Source organism: Alligator mississippiensis, chromosome 2 (assembly GCF_030867095.1).
Source record: "Alligator mississippiensis isolate rAllMis1 chromosome 2, rAllMis1, whole genome shotgun sequence".
Classification (NCBI taxonomy): Eukaryota; Metazoa; Chordata; order Crocodylia; family Alligatoridae; genus Alligator; species Alligator mississippiensis.
This window is the reverse complement of record NC_081825.1, coordinates 299,021,182-299,045,881: the sequence shown is the minus strand read 5'-3', so window position 1 is coordinate 299,045,881 and position 24,700 is coordinate 299,021,182. Positions and strand designations below refer to the sequence as shown.

Below are 24,700 nucleotides of genomic sequence, written 5' to 3'. Positions count from 1 at the left end.
GATGCAGAGAGCAAACAAGGGAGAAGTGCCAGATTCAAGGGAGTAAATGTGAACCATCAGAAGTTCAACATCCACCCGGCCCTTGCCTCTGGGTTAGTATTTGGGGCAGCTGTGCGGACAAGACCAAAAGCCCTTTGCAATCATGGCTGTTGGGGACTGCAATTAGAAACCGAGTCTGCACCATGGGGAGTGATGATGGGGGAAGACAGCCTTGTGTCACACCACGTACGCAGCAAGAGAGCCCAATATCGCACGGCAGAAATAGGCGTGTGAGAATCATATCCCTATTGGAAAATAAAAAGAGAGATGCAGTCCAAGCGCAGCCTCCTTCAACTGCTGAGGGGGGCGAGCCTAGTGACCACACTGGGGGCAAGCTGTATGAGGAGGGTAGGACTTGCTGCAAGAGCTAACCTAGGTCCAATCTTGTTTGCACTGAATAAATCACTATTGAGTACCTTCCACCACTAGGTCTCTTTAGAGATGGGGAAACTGAGTCACATCCAGGAAAAGCAACTTGACTAAGGGCATTTACTGCCAGACCAAGAACATAGGTCTCCTGGATCCCAGCCCCGTGCTCAGCCCACTAAGACATACTGCCTTAGCACTGGAGACAACAAGAGACTGCTTCCAACATCAGTGCAAGCAGGACGGGGCTGTGTGGCGCAGTCAGTTGATATACACCATTTCCACGGGCCTGGAGCATGTTTAATACAATTGAACGCAGCTGGGTTTATGAACGCATGCCTAAGCACAGTCTTAATGAGGTTTCATCATTATAAATCTCCAGCCTGGCTGGTACCCATTATAAATGGCCTCCCATAAATGGGTATGCTTCCAATAAAAGGAATAAAACATGATTTTTGCAAGCTTTATTTGCACTGAGGAAGTATTAGCGGAGCTGCTCTGAACAAGGGCTGAATCGTAGCTAGGGGTCAGATTCTCTTCTTGCACCCATGTAACTCCGCTGGTTTTTGCGGACTTGCTCCTACTGTTGACTGGGGCAGGATTGGCAGCAAGGCTAACGCGACTGTTTAGCATTATTGGTCTTGGCAGCAGAGACAAATGCCTTGGTTTTCGATGCCATTAAGGTCTTACTGAAAAAGCCTTGCATGGACCATACAATAAGAGAGGAGCACTGTTGATTTGGGGGAAACGAACAGTTGCTGTCGCTTTGCATCGAGATTTGGATAGAGGTCTTTCTTAGCTCACCAAAGGAAGGAAGAAAACCCCCAACTAGACATGGTTGCTACCAACTCTTAATGATGAGCAAGGGGCATTTCTTTTTTCTGGGGAGTCAGAGCAAGTTCTTCCATACGAGCTGAGCAAAAGAAATCGCATCTCGGTGCAATGTGTGCAGCCTCAGAGCCAAAAATCAGCCCTTAAAATAGCAGCTTCTATCAAGACTAGTGCTGTGCTGGTGCTAGACAGGTATATTTGGGGCAGGACTCCCCCAAGTTCCTGTAAGGACACAGATCTCACAGCGAGTAGAGGATGGAGGGGGCCATCCATACACTAACACGTTATCGTTTGGGAGAAAGCATAGCAAGAAGAGAGGAAGAAATGCTATTGTCAACCACCGTCCTGCTCAGCGTGACAGAGGGCACCTTCTACAACCAACCATCACAGCCCTAAGGGCAAACAAGAGAGTCACAGTCTGCGGATGCAGGGGGCAAAGTCTTTACAGGCCAAGATGTGGAGGGAGTAGGTCTCTGTTTAATATTTTTAAGAAGTCCTCTGGAACGTGCAAGAGCTGGCGTATGCATTAGGTCACAGTGGAAGCCATTTGCTAAAGAGAAGACTTTGGCATTGCTTGGTCCCCTCTGGCCAGCATCATTATATTTTGTCCTGAGACATATCAACTATCTGTTTTCTGAAGACATAATTAAGCCTTTGTCTTAATAACGTGCACAACCATGGTGCAACGTGGACACATGCATGTGCTGTTTCATACGCACACCCCTCTTCTCCCATCAGGGAAACTTCCCGCTACCGTCAGTGCCCGAGCAAGGAGCTCAGGATTGAGCCGGCACAGATGGAGGAGGGATGCTGGAGGCCTTGCAGTGACAACCACCTCCAAAAAAATCAACTGCAGGCTCCTTTTACCATTCAAAGCGCAGAGTGCATCACTAACCTCCTCCTCCCCCCCCCCCCGCGCAGGGCCAGTAGATACATTTTAAGAAAGCAATTGATATATGCCTCTTGCCTCATACACCTCCCAAAATATTCTTGCAGGGACATTATTCCCAAACCCACCTGCTGCCAGAACAGCCCTTTACTTGGGCACAGAATCAACCCATTTACTTGGCCAAATGGAAAACAGCCTCTCTGGATATGTACCTATTGAGGAAGGATATGTATGTATAGAGGAAACCCATGGAGCAGACTCCAGTCAGAAACCTCTATGCGTCTTCAAGGCACTTGTTAAAGCCAGCCCATCAAGTCCCTCCTCCCCGCTGCACGGCTCCATAATGATGCATGCTAGGCTGCAACTGGTTTATTCCCAATAACTGTATGTAGCCCCCAGCCAGCTCTTCCTGGATATTCTTATCAAGCTCTTTTCTGCTTCACCAGGCTGTTCTCTTATCCTGCAACTTTACTTTTTGAGTCCCAAACACATCCTAGCAAAAAAGAAGTGATGGGTTGCTAATGGGGTCCTGCTCCCGTCTGGCAGCTGCTTCTTGCCTCTTTTTAAAAAACCAGGGCCTGGGACAACCCCTGTCCATCTTGTCTCTAGCACAGGACCTGCTCCCAGGCAGCATAGCATTACTGGGAGGCTGATTTAGTCCTGCCCCCCACTTGCAAAGCACCCCCCTACCCCCATCCCCACTAGGACCCTTGCAAAGCAACCCCCATCTCCACTGGCACCCTTGCAAAGCAACCCCCCTACCCCCATCCCCACTGGGACCCTTGCAAAGCAACCCCCATCCCCACTGGGACCCTTGCAAAGCAACCCCCCTACCCCCATCCCCGCTGGTGCCCTCCCAGCCCTTAGAGTACCTCCTGGGTCTGCTTTCTCTCATGCAGGTTTGTCTGGAAGGAGCTCCTCTCTCTACACCCCTCCAAGCCAGACAGCTAGTTCTGGTCCCAGTACTGGGCTTACTTAGTGCTCTCACTCCACCTCCTTGCAGTCACCTGTCTCCAATCCAGTTAACCAAGCACAGGGCTTTCTACTTAGGCAATTAGCTTGTCCTTCCATATATCCCCCTGTGGCCTTCTAACCTTCTGCTCTTGTGGCTAACTTGAAGTTTTGCCTCTTTGGGCTACAGATGGAAAGGCTCCCTTACTCCACTCTCTTGCTCCTCATCTCTCTAGGGATAACAGGGTTATACGCTCCACTGGCAGAAGCTGGCACCACGCCGGGACATCTGCCTCCCATTGTCATGGTGCCCTATGTCCCCATCTCCTATTGCAATCCGTTGGGCACACTTCAGCTTTCCTGAAGCTGACTGTGATTTCACAATCAGTCAGCTTTTCTCTGGAAGGCAGTTTGTGGCTAGAGTGGATTGTATCGGTCATTAAAAAATATGGAGGCTGATCGAACTGGGCGGACTGCTTTGCCACGCAGGAGGGTTGCATGCTTCCACCTAAGGGTGCAATTCTGAGGTTGGCCATACTACCATATTTTTCTTGCAAACCACCCACACCTTTCCCCCATAAAACAGCTGCTGGAAATCAGTGTGTGCATTATATGTGAGAAATATGGTAAGAGCCATTTCTGCCCCTTGCTGGGTAACAGGGAAAGTAAAATCTGCAGCTGCCCACCGGGAGCAGAACAAGGACTCGGTTACTACAAGGAAGGATTTTTTTTCCTTCATTCTGCCTTTCAAAAACAAGGTGCATATTATATTCTGGGCTGTGTTGTATGCAAAGAAATATGGTATACATCCATGCAAGCCTTATCCTACATTCAAGAAGGTTTATTTTGGTACTGAATCCACCGGGAATGAATTTGAGCTAAACTGAATAAATCACTATTAGATTGGAACAAGAGCGTCCACCTGGGTGTTTATACACATGTCGATTGTTCCTTTTAAGAACCAATTTAATGCGCATTGGTGCAATTTGCCCTTGCAGATAAGGCTGTAGTCGGTTCTTAGTTCCCGCAAAGCATCTAAAATAGGCAGCTTTTCCTGTCCACCCTCGCAGCTAACACTCTCGTCAGACAGGCTGTCGTCAGCCTGCGTCTCAGCGACTGCAGCAGCCTTTCCTCTGGGACAAATGCAGGGAAGCCTCGCTCGGATGCGCCCCGAAGGCTGCTGCGGCGATCATCCTCCCAGCCTGTCACTTTGGCCATGTCACTCCCTGTCACATCGCACCGAGCTGCTTGTCTTCACTTCCAAAGCCCTCCCCTGGCCTGTCCCCTTTCTTATCATTGTTTCTCACTCAGTCTCAAAGCATTATCTCATGCCCCCATCCTGCTAAACTCCCACAGGTTGGCTTCTTTTCAATGAACACCCAGGTTTCTTCTCCCAGGCTGCCCTCCGCACTTGGGAGGGAATCATCCCCTGCTTTTAAACCCTCCTCTCCAGTGATACCTACAACAGGAATCAGGACTCACAATAGAGGTGATACCTTTTATTAGACCAGCTAGATTTCTGCAAAAAAAAAATCTTTAATTTTTTTTGCAAAATATACCTACAATACACTTGACAATGGTTAGGTCACCTGTGTGCCAAGACCACCACCTACACTGCAATAGTGTCTCACTGTTTCCTTGCACTCTCTCCTCTGCCAGTACCCATCTGTTGTCCATACTTAGGTTGCAGGCTGGGACTGGCTTTTTTGTTCCAGGTTTGTACAGTACCTAGCACTGTGAGGTTGTAGTCCGTGAGCAGGGCTCCTGGATGATACAGAAAAAAACTAATTGTTAAAGAAAATACAATGTTAGTCATGTCGTGATCTCAAGCCCCAAGCCAGGTTTCTTGTACAAGTTGTCAGTCCCACCCAGTTATGCGGTGGTCACTTGATGCCGGCAAAAATGTCTACGGCCAGATCATCCGAGCTGGCCAACATCATTTTATTGGTGAGAGTCCAGTGGAGGGCAATGAAAATGGTTAGGGGGTTCGGGCACATGACTGATGAGAGGCTGAGGGAATTGGGCTTATTTAGTGTGGAGAAGAGGAGACGAGGGGGGATTTAATAGCAGCCTTCAACTCCCTGCAGGGTGGTACCAAGGAGGATGGAGCTGGGCTGTTCTCAGTGGGGGCAGATGGCAGAACAAGGGGCAATGGGCTCCAATTGCAGCAAGGGAAGTTGAGGTTGGATATTAGGAAAAACTCTCTCACTAGGTGGGTATTAAAGCACTGGAAAAGGTTGCTCAAAGAAGTGGTGCAATCTCTATCCTTAGAGGTTTTTGAGACCCAGCTAGACAAAGCCTTGACCGGGATGATGTAGTTGGGTCCTGCTTGGAGCAGGGAGTTGGACTAGATGTGACCTCCCGGGGTCCCTTCCAGCCCTCATTTTCTGTGATTTTGTGGGTGAGCAAGAAGGAGAGGGCAGCCTTCCACTCACACCTCCATTGCCTCTGCCCTGGTTGCAAACCCCCACGCCGTGCACAGGCGCTGGAAAGCCCAGCCCAGCCTTGAACAGGCGGCCGCTTCAGATTACAGGGGAAACTGACCCTGTCACCGAAACTTTGAGTCACCCGTTCAGCTGTGTTTGAAGGGGCCGGCGTTGTTGACTTCGAGCTAACTTGTTAACTCGGGCTAGGGGTGAGATGAGAGCCGAGCGTGTCAGCTGCGGCTGCCAGGCCGATGGCAGGCAGCCACCGCCGCCTGGGCAGGAATGTCAGCAATGCAGAACCACCCACAGATCCAGGCTCCGTGTCTCAGGGGGAGCTGGAAACAGGCTCCTGTCCCCTGCCCGTTGGCAGCGTGGAGCATGGGTCACGTTATCCAGGCCCGTTCTGCTCCGCGTGGGGCACAGCTGGAAAGCTGCGATGTGCTGCTACGAACCACGGGGAGAGTCAGGGGTGGGCTTTGGCTCGAATAGGTCGGCACATTCAACTCGATTCGGAGAGGCTTATAGACTTATTGAGAAGTCAGGCTGGAAGGGACCTTCAGAGGTCACACCTAGTCCAACCTCCCTGCTCAAGGCAGCATCATCCCTGTCCAAACCACATTATACCAATCCCTTGCTTCCTATTCCTACTATATAAATCCTTATCCAACTACACAACCAGCACTATTGTACAATTACAAAGCACATTGCCCAAAGCCACCAAGGGCACCCTAACCTGCCACAGGTACTGCAGGGGGACGAGGTGGCTATCCATGTCCCACCACTGCAAGGTGCTTTTAATACACATGGGAGATCCAAGGAAGAGGGCAACGTTGGAGAGGAAAGCAGCATCTTGAAGCCAGCAACAACTTGAAGCCAGCAACGTTGCAGAGGAAGGCAAAACCCCCACAGTCCAGATCAACCTGACCGGGGGGTAAAATTCCTTCCTAATCCCAACGTGGCAATCGATCTGACCCTGACCCTATCAGCCTGGGAGGCCAATATGTACCAGTAGGCAGAGACTAGAAAAATGAATTAATGAGCTCCAAAAATGAGTTTTGCAGCATGATGTTAAACTGGTAGGAGAGGAGAGGAACCAAGATCCAGGCTGGGCTTGCTCGAAAGGTGAGAAACACCCATGTGTCAGGTATCCAGGCTGCAGCTGTATTGGTCTAGAGGAAAAAGCAATCAGGGCTTGTGGTAGAGGTGATATTTTTTATTAGACCAACCAGATTTTTGCAAAAAAATAAATCTTTATAGAATTTTTTTTTGCAAAAATCTTGGTCTAATAAAAGATATCACCTCTACCATGAGCCCTGATTGCTAGAAACACCCAGGGATTTTTTAAACATAAATTCTTAATTCCTCTTGGTAGGAGAGTATTTGCAGTGCACCTGACTGAAGGTGGAAATAGAGTTGGCACATGGCTGCGGCGTGTTGTGCTGCCCAGCCATTGGTATTTGCAGCTGTCTGGAATTTAAGATGTCATTTCAAACTCTCTCCTTCCCCCGAGGGCTATGCTGCTATGGTGTAGCTGCCACCTTCTGCGTGTCCATGGGCAGCTACCCTGGAGCAGCTGGCCTGCCAGAAAGCCCTGGCACCTCTCACGCTGCTATAAATTGCTCCTTTGTCCCTGCCCTTGGTCATATCAGTCCCACTGCAGTCAGTGAGCTTGCTCTGTATCAAGGAAGGGAGTTTGGGGCTCTCCCTGGTTTATTTTCTGTTGATATTTAAAGGATGGTTAGTGCTCCTAGCCCAAGGATGAGAGGGAGGCACTCCTGGCTTGTTGTCTGAATCACTACTGAAGTCGGGGGAGCCGTGGCCGTTCCTCCTAGCTGATGATCTGGTTTGGGGCTGCTTTAGGGACTTGCACACAATCCAGGGTGGTCCCCCTGCTTTACCTGTGGCAGACTGGGGTGTTACCTCTTGTGTTGTGTTAGGATTGGTTGTGTAGTTTTGCTAAGAGGTTAGAAAATGGATGGTTTGGAACGGGCTGATCCTGCCCCAGGCAGGGGGTTGCTCTAGCTGACCTTTCGAGGTCTCTTCCAGCCCCGCTCCTCTATGATTGAATGATGATTTGTGCTGTAGTGGCACCCAGGAGCTTCCTGACCCTGCATGCAAACACGGAGCAAAAAGATGATTTCTGCCTCCTGATCTCTGGTCTAAACAGCAAATTGGTGGTGTGAACTGTATGCGACACCAGCCTGGCCAAGCACTGGTATGCGAGGAAGAGGGACAAGTTTTCAGGGCCGGAAAGCCCAAAAGCAGCAGGAGCAGGCTGAGAATCACAAGTCAGATCAAAGCTTCCTCAATTTACTCCAGATAATTATCTGGCCTTGTATTTTCAAACCACAATACTATATGCTATTGGAGGAACCTGGCTGTCTAAGCTAAGAAGCTAATTAGAGACCCCTCGCACGCATGCTCTTTAAAACCCCTGGCCAGGTCCTGGTCAGACATAACCTGACGCTGCTGCACTGCGATCAGCCACGCTCCCGTGATTGATGCGAGGCAGTGACCGGGGCGGTACATCTATGCTGCGTGTTTACTTTTGGTCGCTGACCTTGGCTGATGAGCGCGAACCCACACGGCAAGCAGCTCCCGGAGACTCAGTGAGCAGGAAAAAGAACAAAATCCATCAGATCAACCATTTGTCACAAGTGATTTGCTCGGTGCATTCAGAGCACAGGGGCGTGCTCTCCAGCCGGCACGGAGGAGCTGCTGCTGCTTGAGATGCTCCCTATGACAGTTCACTGGGAGAGGCAAAAGGACTGGTCTCTGGACAACATTCCCCTGCCGTTCACTGATGAGGCCGAGTATCCCCCGAGAAGGACAATATGGGTGACGCCGGGCAGGGACCACTTCCATTCCCCTCACCTCAACAGTAACTTGGAGATAGTTGGAGTCCCATCGGTTCCAAAAGCCGCAGCCCTAACCACATGCATATATGCCCAAAGGGCACCGTTGAGGTATTTGCCCTGTGAAGACACAAGGGCTCTGTGGATCCAATCCCTTTCTTCCCACCCTTTTCCCTGCCATGGCATTTGGGGTGACGTCCAAGGGGCTTTAAAGCTGAGCAGAAGAAAAGGTGGCTTCTGGGAGGACTTGCTCGGGAGTTCACGTGGCAGTATGATGAGACTTGCCGTGCCGCATCTGTCCCTGCGACATGGGCTGTCCTGGTAACATGCCACGTCACACTCAGCATCGCAGGGACAACAGGAGAAACCAAAGGGAGATCTTCTTGGAGGCGAGTGCTTCTAGATAGAGCTATTCTGGACTAGCTCTGGAGGCCATATGGGCACCAGGGAGCAGGGCCCTCGCCGTGAAGAAGTGTTGATGGGCACAGGCTGCCTTTCTGCCCTGGTTGTGTTCATCACGGTGGGAGCCTGGTATTCATAACCACAGGTTTATTCACTCAGGCCAACAGCACAACAGGAGATCAATCAAAAGGCTTTGCCCAGCTCAGCCCTGTGTGCTCTTGGCCAGCTCTCTCTATCCCCAAACAACTCCAGATTACTTCTTGCCATTTGGGACCAACCAAGGGTCCCACATGAAACGTGCTTGGCTTGGCTTTTGCGCCTGGATTTATCCTTTGCCCTGACTGACCGCAGTAGGAAGCCTGGACCCCCTGCATCAGTTGTTTTAGGCTGTCTTCAGAGTGACAAGCACCCCCACTGACCCCCTGGTTAAGGCATTTATTTCTGGCACTTATTCTTTTGCTGTTTCTTTGTGCTCTCCTTTATGGCTATACTTATTTTCAACAGACCAGAGTCAAATGGAAGCCATAAAATCCACAGTCATGGGCCATTCGAGGGTTGCTTCAAAGGTAACACAACCTATTGCCCGAGCTGGTGCAGCTGATCTGTACCAGGTGCTGGATGTTCCTGGATATGCATGGCAGTAGGGTTATAGGATCATAGACAATGAGGGTTGGAAGTGACCTCAGGAGGTCTCATCTAGTCCAGCCCCCTGTTCAAAGCAGGAATAACTCCAGCTAGATCATCCCAGCCAAGGCTGGGTCTTAAAAACCTCCAAGGATGGAGAGTCCACAACCTCTCTGGGTAGCCTGTCCCAGTGCTTCACTACTCTTCTCTTGAGAAAGTTTTTCCTGATATCCAACCCAAACTTCTCTTGCTGCAACTGGAGCCCATTGCTCCTTGTTCTGTCATTTGCCACCACCGAGGACGGTCCAGATCCATCCTTTTTGGTACCAGTCTTCAGGATCATTGCGATGGATAAAAGAAGGCACAGACAGCGGCAAGATGTGGATGCAGCTAACATGCATATAGCTCATTTAGCATCACTTCTGCATGCGCCATCACATGCCGCCAGAGTCACGCCAGCGGGACTCTGCATGCTCTAGCTGCTGGAGCAGACCAGGTAGCAGCACCAGCACCTTCATTTGGTTCTCAGGACTGGATCGATCCCATGCCTCTGATCTTTACTGGCCAGTTATACTAGTCCCATGAAGCTGCAGGGATGTACATGAAGTTAGGATGGAGGGAGACCAAATTAGGCCATCCCTGGCATATATGCACTGGTTCCATTCCCCTTAGCAGAGCCATGAATCTGGCACTAATGGTCATAGTCCAGTGTCAGATGTTCACCACTGTAACTGGGTTATTGCGCACTGCTCTCCTGGATCCCAATTCTACCCTGGTGTAATTGTGATGATGAGACTCTTGTCATTCGTACGTGAAATGACCCACACGCAAGTACTAGGAGATGACAGAGCAGATGCAGATGTGCAAATCAACGAGGAAACCTCGTGCTTGTTTGCACGGCAGGTTGATTTACTTTGGATCCGCTCAGAAATGCGATTGATTTCTGTTTTATGAATTCCCCAGCAACTTGGCTCAGGTATCTCTTCAGCACATCGGAGACCTTGGTTCAGGCCACAGGCTTGATTAATGCAGAGATGATAAGGTCTCAAACATGTTTGCAGCAAGGGGAAGTTAAAATTTATGCTGACTGGGCCATCGGCTATCGACTCCAGGATCCTATACCTCTTTGTTATTAATGCCAGCAGGGATTTCTCCATCACTGCTTGCCAGCACTGAGAATCCCATTGCTCTATGAAGAGCAATTTGCTTGAAGAGTTTTGTCTTTGTGACAATGCAGCTTCAGCTGACTGCAAAATTTACCTTCTCATTGCTAGCTGTGTTCAAGAGCGCGGGCTAAGATCAACACAGGATATTTTACTCATGTCTCTTAGGACTGCCTGGAAAAGAACATTTTTATCAGTGAAAAATGAAAAGGTTCCCGAATTTGGTTTTGGCCCAACAAGGAAAAAAACCAAGAGCTTCTGAAAGCTGCCACTAAAAAAAAAAGTGACCCCCCACCACCACCACGAGCCAAGAGCCTGGGGGGTAGGATGCTCTCACCTGGGATATGGAGCCTGCAGGTTCAAAGTAGCACTAAAACCCGAGCCTCCCACACCTAAAACCACAGGCAACTTTTTCCTTCTTGTTTCTTTCTCTTTTCCCCCCCCACCTCTCCATTTTTAAATTTAAAAGTCTTTCATTAAAAAATGCCCAGATGATCTTCAGTATCACCTATGGTGACTTGGCAACCTCAGCCTCCTTTCTAAGTGATGCATAATAGTCGAAATAGTAATGACTAGCTAGGATGTATTAAATAATAATATGCATTAAATAATAATAATGTAGTTAATTACATTAAATAATAAAGTAGCAAACGGGGGAAGGGGCACTGGTGGGGCCGGAGCCCCGTGTGTCCCCACCGCTGCTTCGGGTCCGACCCCACTCCCCGCCCCCACCCCCTTCGGGTCCAAACCCACTCCCCACCTTTGGGTCCGACCCCACTCCACCCCGCCCCTGGTTTGGGCAAAAGTGTCACGGACAGACAGACAGGCACACAGACTAAGCCTTTTATTGTATTAGTGTAAATTAAATAATGTAAAAGTCTAAATAGTAATGCCTGGCTAGGATGCAGTGCTTTCCAGCAGCAGATCCCCAAACGCTTTGCTGGGGAGGGCAGTATCATTACCCCCATTGTACAGGCAGGGGAACAGAGGCACGAAGAGGGGCAGTGACTTGCCTCAGGTTACTCAACAGGCCAGTACGAGACCCAGGAACGGCACCTGTAAGTCCTACCCCGGGGGTTTCCCATTAGACCACATGGCCTCCTTTCCAGGGCGCCCCAGTCCCTGGCAGACCTCCCTGATGCTGGCTGCTGTGCTTCTCACCCTTGATCCAAGCTAAGTAAGGGAACAATTTTCCATCCCTTTATCTAGTGATAGCTGAATCAACCAGAGCCAGCAACCAAAGCGCAGAGCAAAAGAGCAAGGTCTGAGCAGAAGCAAAGCCACGTGGTTGAGGGATTTCCTGGTAGGCTGGCAATAAACACAAGGGCTGCAACACTGGACTGTGTCTGTTTGTCTCACGGGGCATCAAAGCAATGCAAATGGGAGCCGAAGGGGTGAGAAGTCCTACACATCAGGCCCCAGCCGAGAGAGAGAGAGAGAGAGCTGCTTTTGAGCAGAGTGCTGGCTGAGAAGGCAGGCGAGGGACTGCTGAGCAAGGAAACAACCTCCCATTGCTCGGTGGTACTTACTGCAAGGTAACAGAAGACCTGGCACGGTCCAGATACATGGGATCCCACCAAAGCCAGACCTGCCTGGGATCACCGCTGTCTCCAGTGAATGCAAGCAATACAGCAAGGCCCTGATACCTCTCGGACACAAAGACCACAGTCCACATCAGAAGTCCTACACGTCAGGCCCCAGCCGTGCAACCTCATTGCAACCTGGCGGGATGCACAGCTGGGAGAATATGCTCAGCTGGGGGTGCTCAGACCTGGCGCAGTGTCTGGGGACTGACTTTCAGGACATTTTGCATAGACCTGCCTTGAAAAATGCCCATTTCTTGGCTGGAAGAAGTGACCTGCACAGGTGATCAGTGCCAAAAGAGCATCATCTTCGCCCCATTAGGTATCATGGTCTTCGCCCCAGTGCGGATCCATGGGAGGGAATGAAAGCACACCCCACTGTGAGCGGGAGGCTGGTTGCACAGCATGAAGCAGATGCATTGCAGGAGGGTTGGATGATGTAGTGCTGAGACACTCTTGCGTGAGTGAGAAAGCTCAAGCTCTGCTTTGCAGCTACCCTGCTACAATGACTGGCCTGCAAACATACAGCCTCCACCCTCACAGCATCTTGATGCCCACCTTGCTGGGGTCATTTGACCCCTGCAGTCTTTCCTACCCAAGTGCAGGGGGCTGGACCCGATGATCTGTAAGGTCCCTTCCAGCTGAAACTATGAAACTAGCTAGCCTTTGACTGCCCCAAGAGATGAAGCACCCACTTCCTTGCTTGTTGGCATCACTCTATGCATTGGGGAACAAAATGCACTTTTCAGGTTGTCCCACCGAGGCAGAGAGTCTCTCAGCTCTGCTGGCTGCTTGCAGACGTTGAGCTGCACAAGTCATACCTGCCGATGAGCAAACCTAACTCAGGAATCTGACAACCCGGTTGTACCCTCACGGCCTTGGTTGACTCAGGGTCCTGTCACACTTGTCCTGAAAACCTCCCATCGCTTGACCAGAAGAAGTGACCCGAGCAGGTGATCAGTGGCAAAAAAGCATAATCTCAAAGACCTGCCAGCCTCTGGGCTCCCTGACCTTGCTGTCCCCAGGGCCAGATTCAACCACGCAGTGAAAGCAAGGATGAACACAGCCAGTGCCTCTTGGCTGGTCACCTCTCCAACCCGAGACATTACCTTGATCTATCTGGGAGGTAGCTTTTGTATCCAGCTGCAATGCTATTTAGGTCCACCATGCATTCACAGTTGTTCTTATTGTAACACAACTTTGGAATGAGTACGAGGGAAAGCCAGTGTTGTTGGGGTTTTTTTTGTGAACACCTCTAAGTATAACGCTTCGTTTCTCAACTCAGGAACCAGAAACCACCTGTAGCATCCCTGTTCATTTATCATTCCAATCACCCATAAGTATATAATGCCCTTTATAAGCAGCTAAAAGTACTAGTAACAGCAGCAGCAGCATCTCATACTCGTCAAGGGTTACGGATAGTTGTTGACATGCAGCCGCCTTTAATCTCTGGTGCTGTTTGGGAGCTGGGGAGCGAGTCAAAACTGAGATGTGTGGAGACATGCAAGTGCAGGGCCAAATGCTGCTGCCAGGTCCTTGAATAAACAGGAAGACAGCATTTGGATTATTGCCTATTAACGTGCATGCCGAGTGTGCGTTCATAAATCAGGTAGAAACATGGCAGGTACAACAGCAGGTCGCAACAGCCGCTGGTCTCACACTTCCATCTTTTGGTCACTTTGGGCGTGGAAAAAAAAACATGCTCCTTTTCCTCTGCTCTGCTCCCCCGTGGTTAGTCATGCGGGTAGGAAACCCCCTTCTCCTGCCGGAGTTACTATTCACAAGGTCGGCAATCACACATTCCAAAGGTGGGTAAAAAATGTGTTTGGAGAGCGGGGAATTCGGCCAGAACAATGACTCACGGTGCGTGTCTCAACCAGCTCCCGACTGGGTCACTGACACAGCAACGAGAGTACTGCTATCAGCCAGAAAAGGCCACGCATGCTGCAGAGCCCGTGTGGTCCTGACGGCTTGCTTACTAGTACCCCTGAGCTCTCTGGGAACGTGGTGTGTTCCAGTGGGACTTCGTGGTAACCAAATGCTAGACTCACAGTGAAAAGCCAGACCCTTGGTCCACCAGGCTACAGTGATTAATACTGGCTGGTGTCTTCTTAGGATGGAAACTCCCATTAACTTCAGTAGGGTACAATTAAGTTCTTACCATTTGCCCAAATTCACATTTTCTTACAAGCCTTTGGAGAAGCACAGTGTGCGTCTCTACCTGCTCAGCATCTGCTGGCTCTTAAGGTGCTCCATCAGTGACTGCCATGGCTATTCGGTTCAACAGCTGTGCATCCCTGCAGTAACACGGTGTGACGTTGGGTGGGTTGGCTGGGCACAGAGCAAGGAAGATCAAGCAAGGACCTTTTGCTCACATTACCCAGCTTTGGGGGGATTACACATTGCCAGGCCCTTGTCAGTCCAGAGAGTAGTTGCATATATGAAAGAACAGATGGGTCAACATGGGGCTGTACCAAAAGACGGCTTGAAATCAATGGGACTTTGGATCTGACCCTTAAGAATTGGGTCCTATGTGGCCTGGCTGACATACAACATACATGCATTCATGCTGACCTGGAGTATCCATGCATTAATACCTTGCCTGTATAAGGCACGTATCCTGGCATTATGAAGATTGTGGCTAGAGGAAGTCCTGTTACTTAAGACTCTCAGCTGAAACAGCACCAGGAATTTAACCAATGCAGCCAGGACGTGTCTTACTTAACGGACGTCCATGGATCATATGGATAAGGATGGTAACAAAACAGAAGGGGTTTGAGCAGTGATCCCTCTGTGCCCCAACAGCTAGTCATGAGCCACGGGGAAATGGCACCAGGGGAAAGGTTTGTTTTACTGATGTTATGGTCAATGCATTGCTCAGCACTACATACATTGGAAAAGGAGGAATATTCCCATTCCTATCTCATTCTGCACTTGACTTGCTTCCCCGCGCTGGTGGAAGCATCCCTTTTGAAGCCTTATCCATGCAGACTCTCCAGGGCCGAACATTTGCTGCAAGTGAAAAGGATGCTAATTAGGCACAACCCCTTCCTTATATCCTCTGTAGCAGGTTGTGTGGTTGCACCACACAGTCTTTTATTTCCTTGGGTGGACTCACCCACAGAACACAGCAGAAACCATAAGTCTGCAAACATCAGGTACAAACAATAAAGGATTAAAAACAAACCCTGTGGTCTTTTCCCAGACCAGGAGAGAGTATGCTACTTCACTGATGAAGCCTCTAGCCTTGCAGCCCTTGGCTGTCTTCCCTGGGAGCTTTTAACTTCCTCTGGGCCAGCCAATTATCTTCATCAGTTGGCCCAGTCCTCCTAGGCAGGCCTTTAATCACTTCCTTACCACCGGCAGCCAGGCTGCAGCCCCTGACCTGCAGTCTGCTACCTGCTCCCATCAAGAAGATAATTTTGGGGGATCTTAACTTTGGGCAGCATCAATCTTAGCCAGCCAGGTCCAGCTAATAAATAGCACAGACAATAAATCTCCAAGGCTTGGAAGTAGCAAGCAAGAATTAATGTCCCTATTCAGAAGCCACGTAAAACCATATAAACACATCATGAGACAAGGCGAGAGGGGCTGAAAGCAACAGAAGGGAAGGCCATAAAAAACCAGAAGTGTTCAACAGCAGGACAAGGAGTTGCATGTGTGCAGCCCCCAGTCCTCATTCTGAGATACCCCTCCCAGCCATGAGTCCTCTTCTGTTTCCTTTCCACTTCTGTGGGGACAGGAGAGTAATTCTCAGGCAGTCAGGAGTTGGTGACTATCCCCCACACCTCTTGCTTTAGCTTAGCTATACTGGTAAGGAGCTTTGCACAAGTAAAGAGCTCCTACCTGCTGCAGAGAGAAGTCGCAGTCCTGGACCATCCTCTTCTACATGCTCAGACCCCGGATCCAAACAGAACCTGTCTCTGCAAGTGTATTCCCTCATGCACAGTGGGGATCAAGCCGTGGTAGGCTCATCTCTCCCATCATTCGCTGTGCCAAGGGTTGCCAGGCTAAAACATGCCACCTTCTCCCCCAGGAGCAGAGCAGCTGTCTCCGTGGGGTGTTGCAAAGCTAATTAGTCTGGATGCACAGCCAGGAGAATATGCCTTCCAGCTTGGGAGGCAGCATCTGTGGCAGTGCAGTATGTTTCATAGGGCCACCTGGCACGGCGAATTAGCAGTACAGACACGGGGCATCTAGCCCTGTGTGGGCAGCCTGGCCTTCTCCCTCTTCCAGCTCGGTAAGGCAATGTGTGAGTGGCAGTAGAAACCCCCAGTGCCCATGTCACTTGCTGGGAGGGGAGAAAATGCCAGCAAGTGTGTGCACCATGAATATTTCACCACACCCACGCCTCCTAGGACTGTAGGGCTGGAAGGGACCCGGAGAGGTCACCTGGTCCACCCCACCCAGCGTTGGCAGCTGCCCTTTGCCTCCTGGCAATAACTGCTATGGCCGGCAGCGAGCATGGCTGTGCTTCACTTTGCCCCTGCTCTCCGCACCACGTCTCCAATAAGGACCGCACAGAGATTTAATCAGGCAGCTGCAGAATGCAAATGAGATGCAAACGGTTATTATTAAAAAAAAGAGCTGACATTTACCAGCTATCTGCCAGGATCCATATTTAGGTTATTAAACAAATATTAGGCCTCTGAAAATAGCTGAATAATCCACTGGTATTTAATTAGCCGCTAAGTCGCCCAATTAGGAGCCCCCCTCCGGATTGAATACTTGCTCCGTGGAGCAGGCTGGCTGCTTCTGCATGCATGCAGCTGCAGTACCAGTTTCTACCGTGGAGAACCGTCCTGCTCTATCCGGCATCTTGACAGCCACTTGGGAGGCATCATGTACTCTCTGGATCTGATTCAAAGCCTGTTTGGTCTTTCCATCAACTGCAGTGGGTTTAGGATGGGGCTGAGTCACCCAATCGCACCTGGAGTCAGTGGGAAGCTGCACAGAGAAGCATGGAAAATGAGGGAGGTCACATCTAGTCCAACCTCCTGCTCAAAGCAGGACCAGCCCCAACTGCATCACCCCAACCAAGGCTTTGTCAATAGGATCATAGAAACCTGCATCCCACCGCCACTGGTACCTCTGTCCTAGGCTGACTGTTCAGTCCTAATTAGACAACCGATTTTTGATGACGTTTTAGCTGATTTTCTAAAACACGCTGAGGTTGAATAGGAAGATGCAAGTCCCGGGCATGCTTGAACCCCTGGAAAATGCTTCTGAAGGCAATGAAACCAGCTCATGTTGAATAAGGACAGCTGGGTTGAATGCCCTGAGTCTCGAGTTCTTCCAGGCAGCTCCCTGTATCTCCACGTTATTGAAGCCTGCATGCTCAAACCTCGGAAAATCGATGTGGAACACAAGCACGCTCCCAATAAACCTGCATGAAGCGATTAATCACATGCATTTGAAGCCTTGCAAAGCTATGGTACATTATTAGGGAGTGATTCACTATAACCATAGAGCAAACGCAATGGTTTTTCCATTTGCTGGTTTTGTTTCTGCTTTGGGTGGGCAAGATTTTCATATAAGAGCCCTCCTTGCCCCGGTCTGCCCTTCTAAATCTGTTTCAATCCAGAATCCCTTGCTGCCGACACACACGGGCACCATCCCACTTGCGTGATCTTAGGCAAAAGTGATTCAAAGCCATGTATCCACTGGAATAGCTTAAGCCCAGGAAAAGGTGCAAAGGAAAAAAACTTGGCCTCCTCAACAAACCCCGCAGCATTCGTTAGTCTTAGTTCAGGAGAGAGACTCCCAACGACCTGATTTGCAAATGCAAATCGACACTTGTCCATGCAAAGCAGGCAACTGCACACATGCAAATAGCTGCTTGCTCCAGTTATTTGGGACAGGTGGATTTAAACGCCAGTTGACGTTGTGGCTGTGAGGATTTAGTTTTCAAAAGCAGCTGCCTCCACCCCACCAACCACACTGGCACGCATTTGCAAGACTGGATATTCGGCAAGGTTTTGCAATGCGAGGCCTCCCCCTCGTGCAGATGGGGAGACGCTGTGGTTAGCTTTCAACCACCAGCGCACAGATCCATCGGTCTGAGGACCGCACCGCCAATAGCTCATGAACCTGGGAAAATGAACACACACCCAAATGCAGAGCAACACTTCAGTCTCCCTCATTTCCAACAAGGCAAGAAATTTTATCCCTCTCCCCAATGCAGGCTCTGGCAACAGGGAACCACACAGCTTATGTGTTTTTTTAAAGGGCAATTTTCACCGAAAACAGTTCCCACAAATGTCACTTCCTATGGAACGGGCAGCTGTGAAGTCTCCTGCAAGCGCCGCTCTCCACTCGCCAGCTCTCACACAGGCTCCCAATTAATATTACAAAAAGAGCACGTTTAATTTATGACTCAGACAGGCAGGAAAAGAGCATTGGAGACTGAAACAACCAGCCTCGTTACGGGGACTTTTCCAGGAGCAAAGTCTAGAAAAGCCAGCACCCCCCGCCAGCCACAGACGGGCGTCAGGTGAGAAGCGTTTTGCGCACGTACATCACTTCATGCACCGTAGATGAACGCCCGCCTTCATGGGAGGAATGGGAACTCCCTGCCTACCAAAGCACCTGGCCTTGCTAGAAAACCTGGCTCTGAACCTAGAGTGAAACCCAGCTCTAAACTCAACATCCTCTCCTTTTTCTCGGTGCTGACTCTGGATGAGTATCCTGACCCCCGTCCTGGCAAGCGCAGGTTGGTTCTAGGTGGACGGCACCGAGGAAATGAGCGCTCCCCATCCTGAGAGCAGGTCTGGTGGGAATTACTGATGAACTGAATGACTGATGTTCCTCGTTGGACCAAAACCAAATTCAGGAACCTTTTTATTTTTCACCGATAAAAATGTTCTTTTCCAGGTAGACCTAAGAGACATCAATAAAATATCCTGTGTCGATCTTATCTCGAGCTCTTGCAAACAGCTGTCAATGAGAGGGTAAACTTTGGATGATGGATGGCATCAGATAGTTTCCATCCTGCCTCCGCTCTTGTAGTCTCATGCCGAAGGGAAAAGCTTCTGTACAACTCGCCCGGCTGTGGCCTGTTTTCCTTGCACACCCCTGAAGTGCGATGGCACAGGAAATTTGCTGGCGTGTGAGCATCTCAGTCACCTCGATCAGTTAGCATCAGGGTCTGAACCAGGCACTGCCTCGCCGCCGCACAGGCTCCAAAATGCTTGTTCCCTGAGCTAAGGGAATAATGCATTTTCTTGCATACAAGGTGCCCCCAAAGAAGGGACACACCTCATTTTTGAAAGGCAGAATGAAGAAGAAAAGGTCTTTCCTTGTAGGAAGTAGCAGCAGCCAGGGACCTCTTGTTCTGCTCTCTGTGGATCCTGCGCAGACTTTACTTTCGTCTTCCCTGGGCCAAAGCCTAATTAGCAGAAGCTGCTCTTACCAGATTTCTTTGCATACAATGCACTCCAGTTTCCAGCAGCTGCTTTCTAAGGAAAAGGTGTGTTGTGTATGAAAAAAAGATGGTAGCTGTATTCAGTAGCAGCAGTGATTGCTGGCTGATCCAGGGAAGGAGGCTCTCCCAGCTGTTGGTCTCCCAGAAGAGTAGGTTTTTTTACTTGGTATGGCTTAAACACGGCATTTACATACCCGTTCTGCCTGCAAAACTTATCAGCCGGCTTCTCTCCTGGGTCGCTAACTCTTGTGGGACTTGCTCTGGTTCCCATTGCAATGAAGCTGTGCCCACAGAGATGGAGGGCAGGTACGTACCGCACAGTGGGAGCAAGACAAGACAAACCCAACCTCTGCTGATCCATCAAGCCAGCAACCAGACACGAACCCATGCCTGGGGCACAGCAGCTGTGCTTCATACCCCCTTGGGCTCGTTTCCCTGCCTGAGGAGGAGCCTGAGCTACGCTGGGAAGGGGAAGGAAGTGGGATCATAGGAGTTACTGCAGCTTCTCTGTCTGTAGTGCTTTGGGTGCTCGTGGCCACTGGTGGGGTGAGGTCCCTGCCCTGGGGAGCCTGCCAGCTGATGCTAGGGGGACAAGACCCTGCCAGGGCAGAGATGCTGGGAAGGGGGCAGATCTGTCCCTGTGGGTAATCATCCTTGACAGTGCATGCTGGGATTGTGGGTGCGTGCCACAGTCCCTGTTGGAGAGGATGCTGCGCTGGAAGCTGAACACGCATGCACACCCATCCACTCACACACACTCCCACACAAACCCATACCCATGCACCCACCCACACACACCTGACACAGCCACCCACATACCCCACACACTACCCACGCACGCACACACACTCACACCCCACCAACGCACACGCATGCACACTCACACTCCCCACACATGCACACACACCCTGCCCTGAACTACTAATAAGAAGCCAGTAGCTCCGGCTGAGGCCCAGGAAGCAGAACAGGAAAGGGATCTGCAGCCAGACCCCACTGGACCTGTCTTACCCAGGGGCTTCTTTCCCCCCGGTCAGCTCAGGAGGGGCAATGGGGGGTTGCAGGGCACTGACAGACACAAGAGCACGTGGCTTGGGCAGCATTTCAGTGAAGTGGGAGGAGAAGCAGGCAGCCCCCTGCCCGGGGCAGAGCAGTGGGGGGCAGTGAGGACCCCAGGCAGAAGCTGCCCATTCCCCCAGGGCCTGCAGCACATCTCAAGGCAGAGAAGCATGTCCCAACTCAAGCCAAGGGGACGGAGCAGCCAGCGTGGTGCATCCAACAGCCGCCAGGCTCCACAGGGGTGCTCCGGCTGGTGAAAAGCTCAATCAAGTGCTTGGCAGCTCTGTCTGGGCAGATGCGACCCCCTGGACTACCCGACCCTTTGCCCAGGGGATTGCAGGCTCGGGAGTGTGCGGGTGGCACTGAGGCCTGGCATGCAGCTCCCCCCCAGAGAAGGGACAACGGTGGAAGCAGGAGAGAGGATGGGGGTGGCAGGAGCTGTGCAGGATGAGCAGAGAGATACAAAGAACCTGCCTTCTCTTTCTGGGAAAAAATACATACAATACATCTGTCTTTAAATCCGCTTTTTCCAGAAGGGAGGAATAAAAAAAAGGCAGTTGCTCATCGTGTCACTTAAACTGCTGGAAGGCACTTGCAGGTCCTGATTCTCGAAGGTATCTTGGTGCCTGACTTACACCGACGTCCAAAGGAGGTAGGTGCCTAAATATCTTTGAGGAGCTGGGTCCAAGGCAGGCAGGTGATGGGCGCAATATAATGCATCGAATAGACTAGACTGGACCAGAACAATGGCCGCTTCTGGTCCATAATAGTCTATCAGGGCAATGCCCTAACCAAGCCTCTGTGCCTCAAGTGCCTCTGCCTTAGTGCGGACGGGTATGGACCGACAGGCATTTGTGTGTGCGCTAAAGGGACAGAGCTGCTGTTTTTGGACAGTCATCCTTGCAAAAAAGGTGGTAGCTGCTTTTCTAAGGTGAATGCGCAGTGGCCCCCTGTTCTGTAGCACTGCCCTGGATCATTTTCTTTGGATAAACCAAGCTGTTTATGAGCTATAGGTGCACAATAAAGCAAAAGCAGCTGCAGCCACTCACTCCTTTTATGTGCTCCTTCTCTCTTCTGGATTTTTATGATCCAGATATAAAGCTCCGGGAAATAAAGATTTCGAACAGAAGCACTGACACCAGCAAACATAACGGGATAAAATATACAGCTCTGATTCTCCGCTCTAATAGGAGACTTAAATATAAGTGAAGAATAACAGCAGGATGCTTGTCTCTGCGTGCATATGGATTATTAGGTGAAGCCGGTGGTACAAGCCTCCCGTGAAGCCTTCCCAATACTTTACGTTAAAAAAGGCCGTCTTTTGTTACTTACAGATCTGCCATATTTTCACTGTTCAGGCTGAAATTTTCCAGGCTGAGCATCTGCCTTGGAATGATTTTTTGGGGGCGGGGCGGGCAAATCCTTCTAAAAAATTGGCCGTTTTAAAGAGGAAAAGCTAACTGATGCAACCTCGAGTAAGGTACCTCAAAGCCACTGGAAAGAGACCTGCTAACATCAGGGGTTTGGGGACCTAGCCCTATACTGTCTGGGGTTTTAAATGGGATATCAATAGCAAAATTTGCAAAAGGTATCTGAGGGTCTTATGAGCACAAATGCCATTAGGAGCCAGCAATTCGGAGCTGCATCCTCTGAGCATTTTGGCTGCATTATTAGTGCGGACATTTTAGGCAGAGGCTAAGCAGGACGGTGCTCCTGCAGGTCTGTTAGGAGGCTCCTAATTCCTCTAGGCTCTGCTGAAAATCACCCCTCACCCTCATACATTGAATGCACCGCGCAGACACCATCCCTCCGATTCGCACAAGATGAATTGATGAAATCAATGGGAGCTGATGGAAGCAGCTGTTTTTTCCCCTGAATAAGTACCTGCTTAACAGTGACAGAGTTTCTAGGCCATCAGCTCTGGCAGCTCTTCACTCCTCGGTGCCCGCCTGTTGCTGGAGCTTGTCAATACTTGGCCAGACAAGCAAAGGTGAGAGCCATCCTTGCACACGCGCCGTGTGCAAGCCCACAGCAACACTTTGTGCATGGACATATGAACTACTGTATTTTCTCATAAACAACAAGCCCCCAAATAAAACACGCACCATGTTTTTGAAAGGCAGAATACATATATATATATATATATATAAACACACACACACAACCCTCTTTCCCTGAGAGCCTCTCCTCATGCAGAACAAGGACAGTCTCCTGAGCCAGCAGGTAGGAAGCCCTTTGTGCAGCATATGCAGATTTACTTTCACTTGGAGATGGCAGAAACAGCTGTTACCGTATTTCCTTGAGTATAACGCACAGTTTCCAGGAGCTGACTTTTGGAAAAAAGCATATGTTGTACATGAAGAAATGTGGTATTTACCAGGGAGAGAGATGGGGCAGAGCTTTACTGCTTGTCAGCTATTGCACGATAACGCCCTACCCCTCCATGGAAAAGGGGTACGTTTCTGCACTGCCACTTCCACTTGCCGTGGGGTAAGAGGTACGCATGGAGAGCTGCAGCAGAGCAGACGATGTGAAGAACCCCCCACCCCTTATCACCCTATGGGAGCTTGTTGGTCCGTGCTCCCTCTTGGTCTCATCCTACTAGGAAGCCTAGGAAAGTGATGCATGGACCTCCTGCTAGCTCGTCTCCCGCAGGGGCAATTTACCCTCAGAGATTTCGTGGTGGTGAAGGGGGAAAAATAAAGACCGCAAAGCACTGGAAAGGTCTGACGGCACTCAACCGTGTAGTACGTTACCACGAGTACCCCAGCTCAGCATGACAAGTCCTGGCAAACGTACCAAGGGCAAACATCTGGGACCTCCATTTCCTTTACGCCACTCCCCTGGGTCCGCACCATACAAGGATGGGAGACCTGAGTATGTGCTAAGAAGGAAGAAAGACAGCTAAATACATTTGCAAATAAAATGCTGAGACCCCTTTTGGGCCAGTCTGGGAGAAGACTTCATGGGGAAGATCTACCAGAGGTTGTCAATGAAATCCCAGTGATTTCAGTGAGCAGACAGAGGTGCTACACCTCTGGAAAACAGCCCCATTAAGCATCTCATGGATGGTCATTCTCTAGGTTTTTTACAGCAAACCTAGGAGAAGACATAATATTGAAGGAGACCAAAGAGTTGTGAATGGGAAGTACCAGCAGCGGGAAAGGTCCACCCTTGATATTGGTTATATGGCCTTAGAGTGACCAGCCGTTAGGGCTAGCGTGATTAAGGTACATCAGTGTCTGTAGCAAACGGCATGCAAGGGAGTGATGTAGCCAACATCTCCTCCAGCTGCCTTTGACTTCTGCCTCTGGAGCCAGGGAGAAATGCCTTCACCACACAGCCTCCACACTCCCTGCCAAAAAATACGTGTGTCAATGAAGCACTGCCTGAATGTGGTAATGACTTTGGGTCCTTTGAAATGCAGGACAGTCCTGGGGTGGTCTTGGTTTTGTTTCATGCAACAGTTGCATCAAATACTTTCTGCAAGCAGAGCAAAGTGGTGTAGCACAATCTGGCCTGATTGAACAACAGTTTTTAATCGCTCATTTGTTATGTGCTTTAGGGAGCCTGGCACTGCCCGTGCCTATTTGGCAAACTAGGTGCCATCGTTCCTTTCCAGAGCCCTGTTTTCTATTCTTAGTTGATGCTAATTGAGTACCCAGGTAAGCCCACCTGTAAATCACTGCGAGGCATCTGTCTCCATCCCAGATTAAGCTGACGTGCACTGAAACGCGCTCCATGACAGAGTTAATTAGGTCTCAAAAAGGCTGGCGAGGATCAAGCTCTCAGCCGTGTTGTCGCAGGCCAAGCAAGGATGAAACGGGATCCGCGCCACACAGAATGGCAGCATCCGTCATCGTTTCACCGTCTGGGCCTCTTATTCTCTCTGTGTGGCTTCGGCAACCGAGCCCTTTTATGAGGTCATCGGGAAATGCTTGGTCTGTACCGCTGCCATCAAAGCCAAGAAAGAAATTTAAAGCTAAATGTCTTTACAATTTTGCTATGGGAATACACACACACACACACACACACACACACACATACACATATGTATGTATGTGTGTATGTGTGTGTATATACATACATACA

The 24,700-nt window shown here is 50.1% G+C and overlaps 1 protein-coding gene across 3 annotated transcripts in view; it reads right to left on the bottom strand.

The window, feature by feature from the left end:
- The window catches only part of FRMD6 (FERM domain containing 6), a 139,068-nt gene that overhangs the window by 78,532 nt on the left and 35,836 nt on the right, over positions 1-24,700 (bottom strand). The window contains exon 1 of one of the 3 annotated variants that reach the window (XM_059723399.1): positions 2,998-3,081. The exons of the other annotated variants lie outside the window; for them this stretch is intronic. The gene's annotated coding sequence lies outside the window, so the exon portion shown is untranslated. Of the gene's footprint in view, positions 1-2,997; positions 3,082-24,700 lie in introns of those variants that run through there. 3 annotated transcript variants of the gene reach the window in all.